General features: G+C 28.1%; 1 protein-coding gene across 1 annotated transcript in view; it reads left to right on the top strand.

Moving 5' to 3' along the window:
* Positions 1 to 10,712, top strand: part of LOC125863391 (sulfate transporter 1.2-like) — a 529,831-nt gene that overhangs the window by 483,447 nt on the left and 35,672 nt on the right. The gene's annotated exons all lie outside the window — the stretch shown is intronic.

Genomic DNA, 10,712 nt, shown 5'->3' with positions numbered 1-10,712 from the left:
TTTAAGAATATATGATCTTATTTAATTATCGAGGGTAAGAAACACACACAAAATTAATTATAAAATCACATTCATTATGAATTTATTGACTCTAAATTCTAAATTGATTGTTTTATTACCAATGTCATGATCTAAATTTCCCAAGTGTTGATATAGATTAAAAAAAATATTAAACAGAGAATATTTTCAAATTTTCTCATTTTGATTGGTGAAAAGATTTTGCAAAAATAATTTTTCCGTGAAAAACAAGTTATTAAAAATTAGGAAAATAAATTCCCAGTTAAAAGCAGGAAATTAAAACAAGCTCCTAAACGAAAGCAAGTTCAAAATTTATTCAGCCCAAATAGGTAGTAAAATATTCACAAAAAAAGGGGAAAAAACTATCAATTGCAGAGTCATTGCCTGTAGTTATGTATTATATAAACTTATTGTCTATCCCGTGCTCGGATTCGAAAATATGTGTCAAATATTTCAAATCAATGCATTTTAAAAAATTCAATATGGATATAAGAATAATTTTTAAAAATCTAAACAACATAGCTTATTGCTAAGAGCCTAGCAAACAGGTAACAAAAGGTGATGTCAAATCTTATATGTGAAGATCAGACATATTTTATAATACAAGCTAAGAGGAAGTCTATATATTCAAGACGTATGAATCACAATTGATCTCCAAAAGGCTTACGATTCCTTGAAAAGGATTTAGTTGAAGCAGGTCATACAATGTTAGACTTGGATCTAGTATTTACTCACCTGCTACTTGATTTTACCAACAACATTAGACTATAATTTAAAAAAGTTTAAATGATTAGTATTCAAACATACGTTTCTCATAAAAATTTCACCTTGTTCAAAGAAATCACTTAATCAGAATTCAAAAAATTCAAAAAATGCAAGAAAAATAAAAAAATGACCATTTACTAAACAGCCATCCCAAAAGCGTCATATGTCTACTCAATCCCTTCACTTCCCACAAAGGAATTAAAAAGTTTAACAAAACTTAAAGTAAACAAATTCCATCATAAGCTAACATTTGTTCTGAATTTTTTCAACAAGAATCTTCAAATTTCTAGCCAGATCAGTCTTTTCCTCACTTGTTGTCTCTTTTATACCCTAAGAAATATAAATGAAAAAAATATTAATTTATCGACTCCCAAAAATATAACGATATATACGTGTGCACGTATATATCAAAGTAAAATTATGAATAAAAATTGCTTACCAAAATTCAGATTCAAGTCTGTAAGGTGTGGGGTAGGATCCACTGGTTGAACATTCTCAAATGTAATGTTACGAATTGGCCTGTAACACCATTTTTTTTATTTTAATGAATTAAAAATAAATATAATCGAAGCACCTGCGTATCGCACTCCCTCAATTTTTGAGATAGACTAATAAAAAAATAATAAAATATAAATTGAGACGGAATATAATTACATTCTCTGTGGATTTCCTGTTGTGTCAATACTTAGTGGAGCATTTGAATATTGACGATTTGTCTCCTGCATTCATTTCATAAAATAACAAAAATATGTTATTGCAATATATTTTTGAACAATTACCTAAACAAAATATTTTTCATATTAAGATAATTATTTTTAGAAGGAAATTACTTGTATAAATTAATTTTTGAATCGAAATAAATAAATTAGAGAGTAGACATACTGAACGTGAAAAGGATCCACGCATTAATCCTGGCATTCTTCCTCGCGGGTACCTTGCCTGCATTTATTTAACATATATAAATAATTTGATTCAACGTAAAATTTATAAAAATAAAAAATTGCGAATTTGTGAACATGTTTTACTACAAAATAATATTTGTGTTATATAAACTTTGATTAAGGATTACTCAAAAATTTAGAATTGATTCTTTTCAAATATAAAAATATGTCAATTAATATAGAAAAAATAACATTAAAGAGTAAAGAAGAAGAAATAATAACATTTACCCTTGAACCACGACCTCTTGGATTTCTTATTGAAGGAATAGCAGGCCTATTAGTATTGATATTGTACACCTGTTAATAAAGAAACAATAAAAGTAGCATATATACATAAATATGTTGAGTTATTATTACTAATTAAAAGGTAATAGAGATATTTAATTGTAATTTTATATAATTTATATTCCTAAAAATTAAAATCTATTTGGTCAAAAAGGAGATTGTAAACAAAAGAATGATATGATTTATAAAGAAACATACCGTTGGGGGTAAATTATGGCTCATAGTAAATGAGAGTTGAGGAGCAGGATTAAACACAGGCCTTTATAAAAAAAGAAGATATGTATTAGTTATCCGTGAAAAAATAACGTTTATTTATCACCTTTTTATCTTATTTCTGAAAATTAATCACTATCGTGAAGTTTTGTATTACACAAATGAAACTCCATTATAATAAATGAAAGTTCCACTTGTGAATTTTAAAACTTCATGACGATGAATATTTCTCAATTACAAGAGAAGTTGATTGTAGAGTATCATATGTATGTGTGAGAGAATATTTAATACCTTGAGGCAGAAAACATATTGTGTTGATTCAACACAAATTCCGATGGGGCTCGGATGCTAATAAGAAAATAAAAAGATATGCATTAGTTATTTTATAAAAAAAAATAGTGTGTATTAATCATTTTTCAAATTTATTTCTGAAAAGTAGTCACTGTTTTGAATTTCACAACTGAAACTTCATCACGATACATTCAAGTTTCATATATGAGTTTAAAACTTTATAACAGTAAACATTTTTTAATTACAAGAATTCTGAAAGTGGATATATTTTATAAGTTTTATTCTTACTATAGAAGTTGAGCATAGATTATTATATATATATGTGAGAGAATACTTAATACCTTGAGGTAGAAAACATAGCTCGTTGATTCACCACAAATGGATTTAATGGGGCTTGGATACTGATAAAAAAATAAAAAAAAAAAGATATGCAATAGTTATTCATAAAAATAGCATTTTTAACACGTCTCAAATTTATATATATATATATGTGAGAGAATACTTAATACCTTGAGGTAGAAAACATAGCTTGTTGATTCAACATAAGATTTGATGTGACTTGGATACTGATAAAAAGAAAGAAAAGATAAAAGATATGCATTAGTTTTTCATAAAAATAGCATTTTTAACACTTTTCAAACTTGTTTATGAAAAGTAATCACTATTTGTCGAGTCTTGACAACTGAAAATCCATCACAATATATTGAAATCTCATTTTTGAATTTGAAATTTCATGATAATGAATATTTCTCAATTACAAAAGTCTTAAAATGGTATTGTGTATATTGTACCCTTGTTATAAAAGTTAAGTGTAGATTATCATATGTGTGTGAAAGAGAATATATAATACCTTGAGGCAGAAAAAATATTATTTCGATTCAACACAAATGAACTTGACGGGGCTTGGACACTAATAAAAAGAAAAAAGAGAGAAAAAAAAAAAGAGATATCCATTAGTCGTTATTCAAAAAATGGTGATTTATTGATCGTTTTTCGATCTTGTTTCTGAAAAATAGTCACTATCTTGAAGTTCTTAATTTCACAATTAAAACTCACTTACAATATATTCAAATTTCACCTGTGAGTTTAAAATTTTACGAAAAAAAATATTCTTCAATTACAAAAGTTTTGAAAATAGTTATTTTGTAAGGTTTATATATCTTTGTTGTAAAAATTGAGTGTAGATTATCATGTGTGAGAGAAAATTTAATATCTTGAGGCAGAAAACATATCATGTTGATTCAACACAAATGGATTTGTAGGGGTTTGGATGCTAACAAAAATAAAGAAAAGAAAAAAAGATATACAATAGTTATCGTAAAAATAGTGTTTATTAATCACTTTTCAATCTAGTTTTTGAAAAATAGTCACTATTATAAAGTTCTGAATTTCACAACTAAAACTTCATCACAAATGAAATTAAAAAGAAAAATAAGAAAAAAGATATGATAAACCACGAAGTATGTTTCTGTTAATTTTATATTATAATATGTTGTTGGTTTAATTATTTTATAATTAGAGCAAATAATCTCACATATATATATTTCTGATTTAAGATCCATTGATAGAAAATAATAACACATAAAGTAGAATAGAGAAAATATATAATTACGTTCTCCATGGTGGAATATTTGGATATTGCATGTTTTCTCCCTCAACGACTTCTCTCTGAATTAATACACAAAAAATATAAAATAATAAAAATGTGTTATGCGTTGTATGAACAATTACACAAATTAAATATTTTGAAATTAAGTAAATTATTTGTAAATTAATGTTTAAACCATTAAATTTAAGTTAGGAAATAGATACATACTCTTGCAGACAATCCACGCGTTAATCCTGACATTCTTCCTCGTGGGTAGTTTGCCTGCATTTATTTAACATAAAATGTAAGTTTGCCTAATAATGCTAACAAAACATTTTTGATACTTTCATCATTTCAATTTATTTGGTATAATATAAAACACTACAAACATTTAAGAAATAATAGAAAGATTTTTAGACTTTGTAAATTTTTAAATATGTAATAGTATTTATATAATTATAATAGTTTTGACACTTGTTTTAATATGTCATAATATTTGTGTTTAAAGAAAATCATTAGAGATAAAAATTAAAAGTTTAAAGTTAATTATTTTTTAATTTAAAAATAAGTCCTTTTTTAGATGAATTAATAAGAAAATAATGTCAAGTGAATTAATAAGAACGGAGTAATATTTTTTAAAATGACTATCATACCCTTGGACTACAAGTTCTCAAGGATCCTCTCGAAGGAATGACAACCCAATTATTAGAGTTGGCAATGTCTCCCTGCATATAGAAACAATAAAAAGGCAAAATATATATCAACTTTACTAATTAAAGAAGAATAAGGATATAGTTATTGTAACTTCATCTGAGTTACCTGTGTGTGAAAAAACTTTGAGAATAAATTGATTTTGACTTTTAACTCAATTTCAAAAATTAAATAATAATTAAGAGGTCAAGACCACCAAGACTACATAAACAGATCAAATATTCCTTATTTATTGATATGAGACTCGACACTCTCTCTTACCCTCTACCTCCACCTCCACACAATACTAGGCATCTGAAGTATATAGAATATAACATTGAGGTCTAACATGATAAATATTGAATTAGAATAGTAGGGAGAATATAATGCAGAGGCCTAACATGATAAATATTGAATTAGAATGAATATCCCTGATATAATAATGAAAAAAAATAATAAGATCCTAATTGATTTCAAAAAGTTGGGGTAAGTCTAAGATAAGAATTCCTCGGAATCATATAAAATGTAACTCAATGTGGAACTCAATAAACAACCCCCCCCCCTTCCCCCCACGTTCCCATGTGATTACCCGTTAAAAGATAAAAGACGGGTGTAAATACAACTCTACCAAGTACCAACTCTCTCTTTATTGCCTTTTCTGAAATTTACTTAGCTAAATGGAGATTGTAAAGTAAAAAAGATGACAAGATTTCAAAATAAAATACCTCTAAAGATAAATTTTGACCAACAGTAAGTGTGAGTTCTGGAGCAGAATTGGATATAGACCTAACAAGTAAGAGAATACATCTTTAAAATATATACATATATATTAAAACAAAAGACAAACAATTTTTTTATTAAGTAAAAGAGAGAAATAATTAACCATTAATTATTATAGAAATTGAATATAAATAATCATGTGTGTTTAGAGAGAATATTTAATACCTTGAGGAAGAATCAATGTCATGTTGATTGAACCCAAATGGATTGGCAATGTCTCCCTGCATATAGAAACAATAAAAAAGCAAAATATGTATCATCTTTACTAATTAAAGAAGAATAAGGATATAGTAATTGTAACTTCATCTGAGTTACTTGTGTGTGAAAATTTTTTGAGAATAAATTGATTTTGACTTTTAACACAATTTCAAAAATTTAATAATAATTAAGAGGTGATGATTGACCACTAAGACTACATAAAGAGATCAAATGTTCCTTATTTCATCTATATGAGACTTCACGCTCTCTCATACCCTCTACATACACACAATACCAAACATTTGAAGCATAGATAATGTAACACAGAAGTCTGACATGATAAATATTGAATTAGAATAGCATGAAGGATATAACACAAAGGTCTAACATGATAAATATTGAATTAGAATAGCATGAAAGATATAACATAAAGGACTAACGTGATAAATATTGAATTAGAATGAGTATGTCTGATATAATGATAAAAAAAAATAAGATCCTAATTAATTTCAAAAAGTTAGTAGGTCTATGAGATAAGAATTCCTCAAATTCATAATAATTTATCACATATTCTGTAACTTAAGGTGGAACTCAATAAGCAACACCCCCCNCCCCCGCGCTCCCAATGTGATTATCAGTCAAAGGGTAAAAAGACGGGGCTAAATATAACTCTACCAACTCTCTCTTCATTACATTTTCTCAAATTTACTTAGTCAAATGAAGATTGTACAGTAAAAAGATGATAAGATTTCAAAATAAAATACCTTTGAAGGTAAATTTTGACCAATAGTAAGTGTGAGTTCTGGAGCAGAATTAGTTATAGACCTAACAAGTAAGAGAATACATCTTTAAAATATATACATATATATTAAAACAAAACACAAACAATTTTTTTTATTAAATAAAAGAGAGAAAGAATTAACCATTAATTATTATAGAAATTGAATATAAATAATCATGTGTGTTTAGAGAGAATATTTAATACCTTGAGGAAGAATCAATGTCATGTTGATTGAACCCAAATGGATTGGCAATGTCTCCCTGCATATAGAAACAATAAAAAAGTAAAATACTTATCATCTTTACTAATTAAAGAAGAATAAGGATATAGTAATTGTAACTTCATCTGAATTACTTGTGTGTGAAAAAACTTTGAGAATAAATTGATTTTGACTTTTAACTCAATTTCAAAAATTAAATAATAATTAAGAGGTGATGATTGACCACTAAGACTACATATATAAAGAGATCAAATGTTCCTTATTTCATTGATATGAGACTCCACATTCTCTCCTACCCTCTACATACACACAATACTAGACATATGAAGCATGGAGAATATAACACAGAGATCTGACATGATAAATATTGAATTAGAATTGCATGAAGATTATAACACAGAGGTCTGACATGATAAATTTTGAATTAGAATGAATATATCTGATATAATGATGAAAAATAATAAGATTTTAATAATTTCAAAAAGTTTGTAGGTCTATGAGATACGAATTCCTCAAAATCATAAAAAAAATTATCAAATATTTCGTAACTCAATATGGAACTCAATAAACAACCCCCCCCCCCCCGGTCCCATGTGATTATCAATCAAAGGGTAAAAAGACTGAGGTAAATACAACTCTGCCAACTCTCTCTTCGTTGCCTTTTCTCAAATTTATTTAATCAAATGAAGATTGTAAAGTAAAAAAGATGATAAAAATTTCAAAATAAAATACCTTTGAAGGTAAATTCTGACCAACAGTAAGTGTGAGTTCTGGAGCAGGATTAGATATAGACCTATTAAGTAAGAAAATACATCTTAAAAATACATATAAATTAAAACAAAATACAAACAAATATTAAATAAAATAAAAAAAGAAAAAGAATTAAGCATTAAGTATTATAGAAATTGAATATAGATTGTCATGTGTGTTTAGAGAGAATATTTAATACCTTGAGGAAGAATCAATGTCATGTTGATTGAACCCAAATGGATTTGGCAGAGATAGAACATATGGATAGTCATTACATGGTTTTAAACTGCCAAAAAAAAGAAGAAGAAAATGTATATATGTAAATAAACCATGAACTACAATATTTAGTTCGATGTGTTTTTCTTTTGTAATGGTATTTATATTAATTTGTTGTCTAAAAACTTTTCGTGATGTAGGAATTAGCTATCGTTTGATTAACACATAGGTTACGTAGGGATTAATAATGCAGAGGTCATTAGGTATATTGATATCACATAGATTAGTAATTCAGATATTATTTCTCATTGAATAATTTACAAATTAATATATAAATTATGATTCACAATATTTATTTGTTCTATAAATAAAATAAAAAATGATCTTGTTATTATAAGGGTTAGTTCTATCCTTTTAGAAATTTAGTTCATATATTGCTTATTACCGTATTTTAATTTCATTTTTTACAAGCAGCATAAACTAATATATAGATTATTGAATAACTTATGTTAATATTAATTATGAGGCAAAAAAATTAGCAAACCTCGTATTGTATAACTCAACATTAATTTTTATGCAGAGATTCAATTTCTTAGAACCAATCAGACATGATACAAATCAATATTAATTTTATTCGGACATTTGAGTGATTTAATAGAAGTTATTACAAAATACAAGAAGGGGTGATACATTTTACCAGCGTACGAATTATATAAAATAAATATGAAAAAATTATTTTAAAACACAACTTATTTTACTATATTCTCTAAAATTTCTTATCATTTGAAAAAATTATAAAAATTCCTACTTCACACGATGTATCAGTCGGATACATCACTTTAAGATGTAACGGGATGTACGCGATGTATCATGATGTTACTTTACGCAATGTATCAGTTGGATACATTATTTTACGCAATGTATCACTTGGATACATCACTTTACGCAATGTATCGGGACGTATGTGGTGTATTGGGACGTCGAGTAATGTATCCGTAATCGAGACGTGATGTATCAGGACATTGAATAAGGATGTATCCAAAATCGGGATGGGATGTATCCAAAATCGAGACGCGATATATCGGGACGTTTTGGGATGTATCTGAACTCTACCAAATTTAAGGGATTTTGTAATTAGGAAAAGAATAGGGTTAGGTGTAATTAGCTCTCAATACTATAGGACTTGTGTAAAATCTACATCCTAGGATAAAATATTAAAACGACCAAGATGCCCTTCCTCAGTACTCATTTTCCCCAAAATTCTTTAAAACATCTCAGATTAATAAGAGCTAACATCAACGATGAATTTATTAACTCTAAAAGAGGTACCTGGATTGCAAGAAGTGAAGATCAACAGAAGTTTGTAAAGTCTTCTCATTCTTTTTTTCTGGAGCATCACTATTTTGAGACCTAAATCATACATATATAAAACAAAGGGTTTAGATCTAAAATTATAGATTGAGAAATTCAAAAAGAGAAAGAGATCAAAAGAATTACATCTTGAAAAGAGAGAAATCCAAGTGATAGCTTCAATAATAAGCGACACCCCTTTCAAATTTTATAATAGAGTACAATATTGAGAAGCTAGATGTGCGTCTTATTTATAATATATGTTGGTAATAAATTTTATTGTATTTATAAATTTAATATAGATTTTATCATATTAATGAACCGAAGTATAAATGAAATTGATAGAATTAAATTCGCAAGATTCCGAATCTAAGACCGTTACAAAATACACAAATTATTTTGTATTAGTCTCAACACATCTATTGCAACACATAATTATTTATTTAAAAATTGAAATGATACTAGTATACCCCACTACTATAGTAACTTGTTCAACTTTATCCCGTGTTATACTATCTGTAACACCTCGAATCTCAAAATGAAGAAAAATCATAGTTTTCAAAAAATGGGTGCCAGTATCGACGGAACCACCATGGACCATAGGTGGGACCACAGATCGTAGGTGGAGTTCTGTCGTTAAGGCCCAAATCTTTATAGTCTCTGATCCCACCCATGATCGACCAGTACAGTCCATGGTTGGACCGTAGGTGAGGGTCAGCAGCTAGTTAGAGGGAAATTGTTGTTGGTCAACTTCAAATTGTCATCACTCTTAGCACAAAAGGAATTAGGTGGCACATGACCCACCAAATGATAGATAATTGAATCTTTTTTCCAACACCACCAAATTTGCTAAAATCTTATCTCCGAGTAAAAAATTATGCTCGTTTTAGTGAAGCCATGTCGGCAGACTTAACCGATGAACCCAAACGACGGCCGGTAGGTCAAACGACGGACCGTCGTTTCCTCTGTGGGTGGGCTTCGTCAGAATTAAGTTAGGGTCCTTTTGGTCCTTTTCCCTATGCGTTGGGCATTTAAACTACGTCGTTTGATGCCTAAACTACGTCATTTTACTCAGAATAAGCCTAATAACTTAGTCAGACTTACCCACAACCCTTATTCTCTAAAGATTCATCAAACTTAGAACAAAAGAGGAGAAAACAGACGACCCAAACCCTTCCAAGAACGCAACAAGTTTTCTTCAGTTCCAACCCCGAAATCAAAATATTTCTCCGTGAATTTCGTCACGGGTATGTGGAATTTCACTAGTGTGTTCCTTTCATCCACTAAGTCTCTAGAATTCAGTCAGATTCTTGATTTTATATATCATGTTTAGACTTGAGTTTCTACAACCTTGCAAAATTGTTATGAATTAGTTGTTATAGTATTCCTAATCAGGTTATCATGTTTTCATGAAATCGTTTCTTAGTTCTTTGCATGAAATTCAGAACCCTAGTTGTGTAGATTATTTTAGTTCATGAATTGCATTTTTTAGGTCAGTTAAACAAATATACATTCTCTAGTTACGAATGTTTCATTGTCAGTTATAAATGTTGCATTCTCATATTTGCATGTCACAACATTGAGTTATCCAGTATTTCAAATATGTTGTTTATACACATTCTAGTT

Source organism: Solanum stenotomum, chromosome 4 (genome assembly GCF_019186545.1).
Source record: "Solanum stenotomum isolate F172 chromosome 4, ASM1918654v1, whole genome shotgun sequence".
NCBI classification, from domain to species: domain Eukaryota; kingdom Viridiplantae; phylum Streptophyta; class Magnoliopsida; order Solanales; family Solanaceae; genus Solanum; species Solanum stenotomum.
Note: the sequence above shows the minus strand (reverse complement) of the source record. Positions and strands in the feature narration are given on the sequence as shown.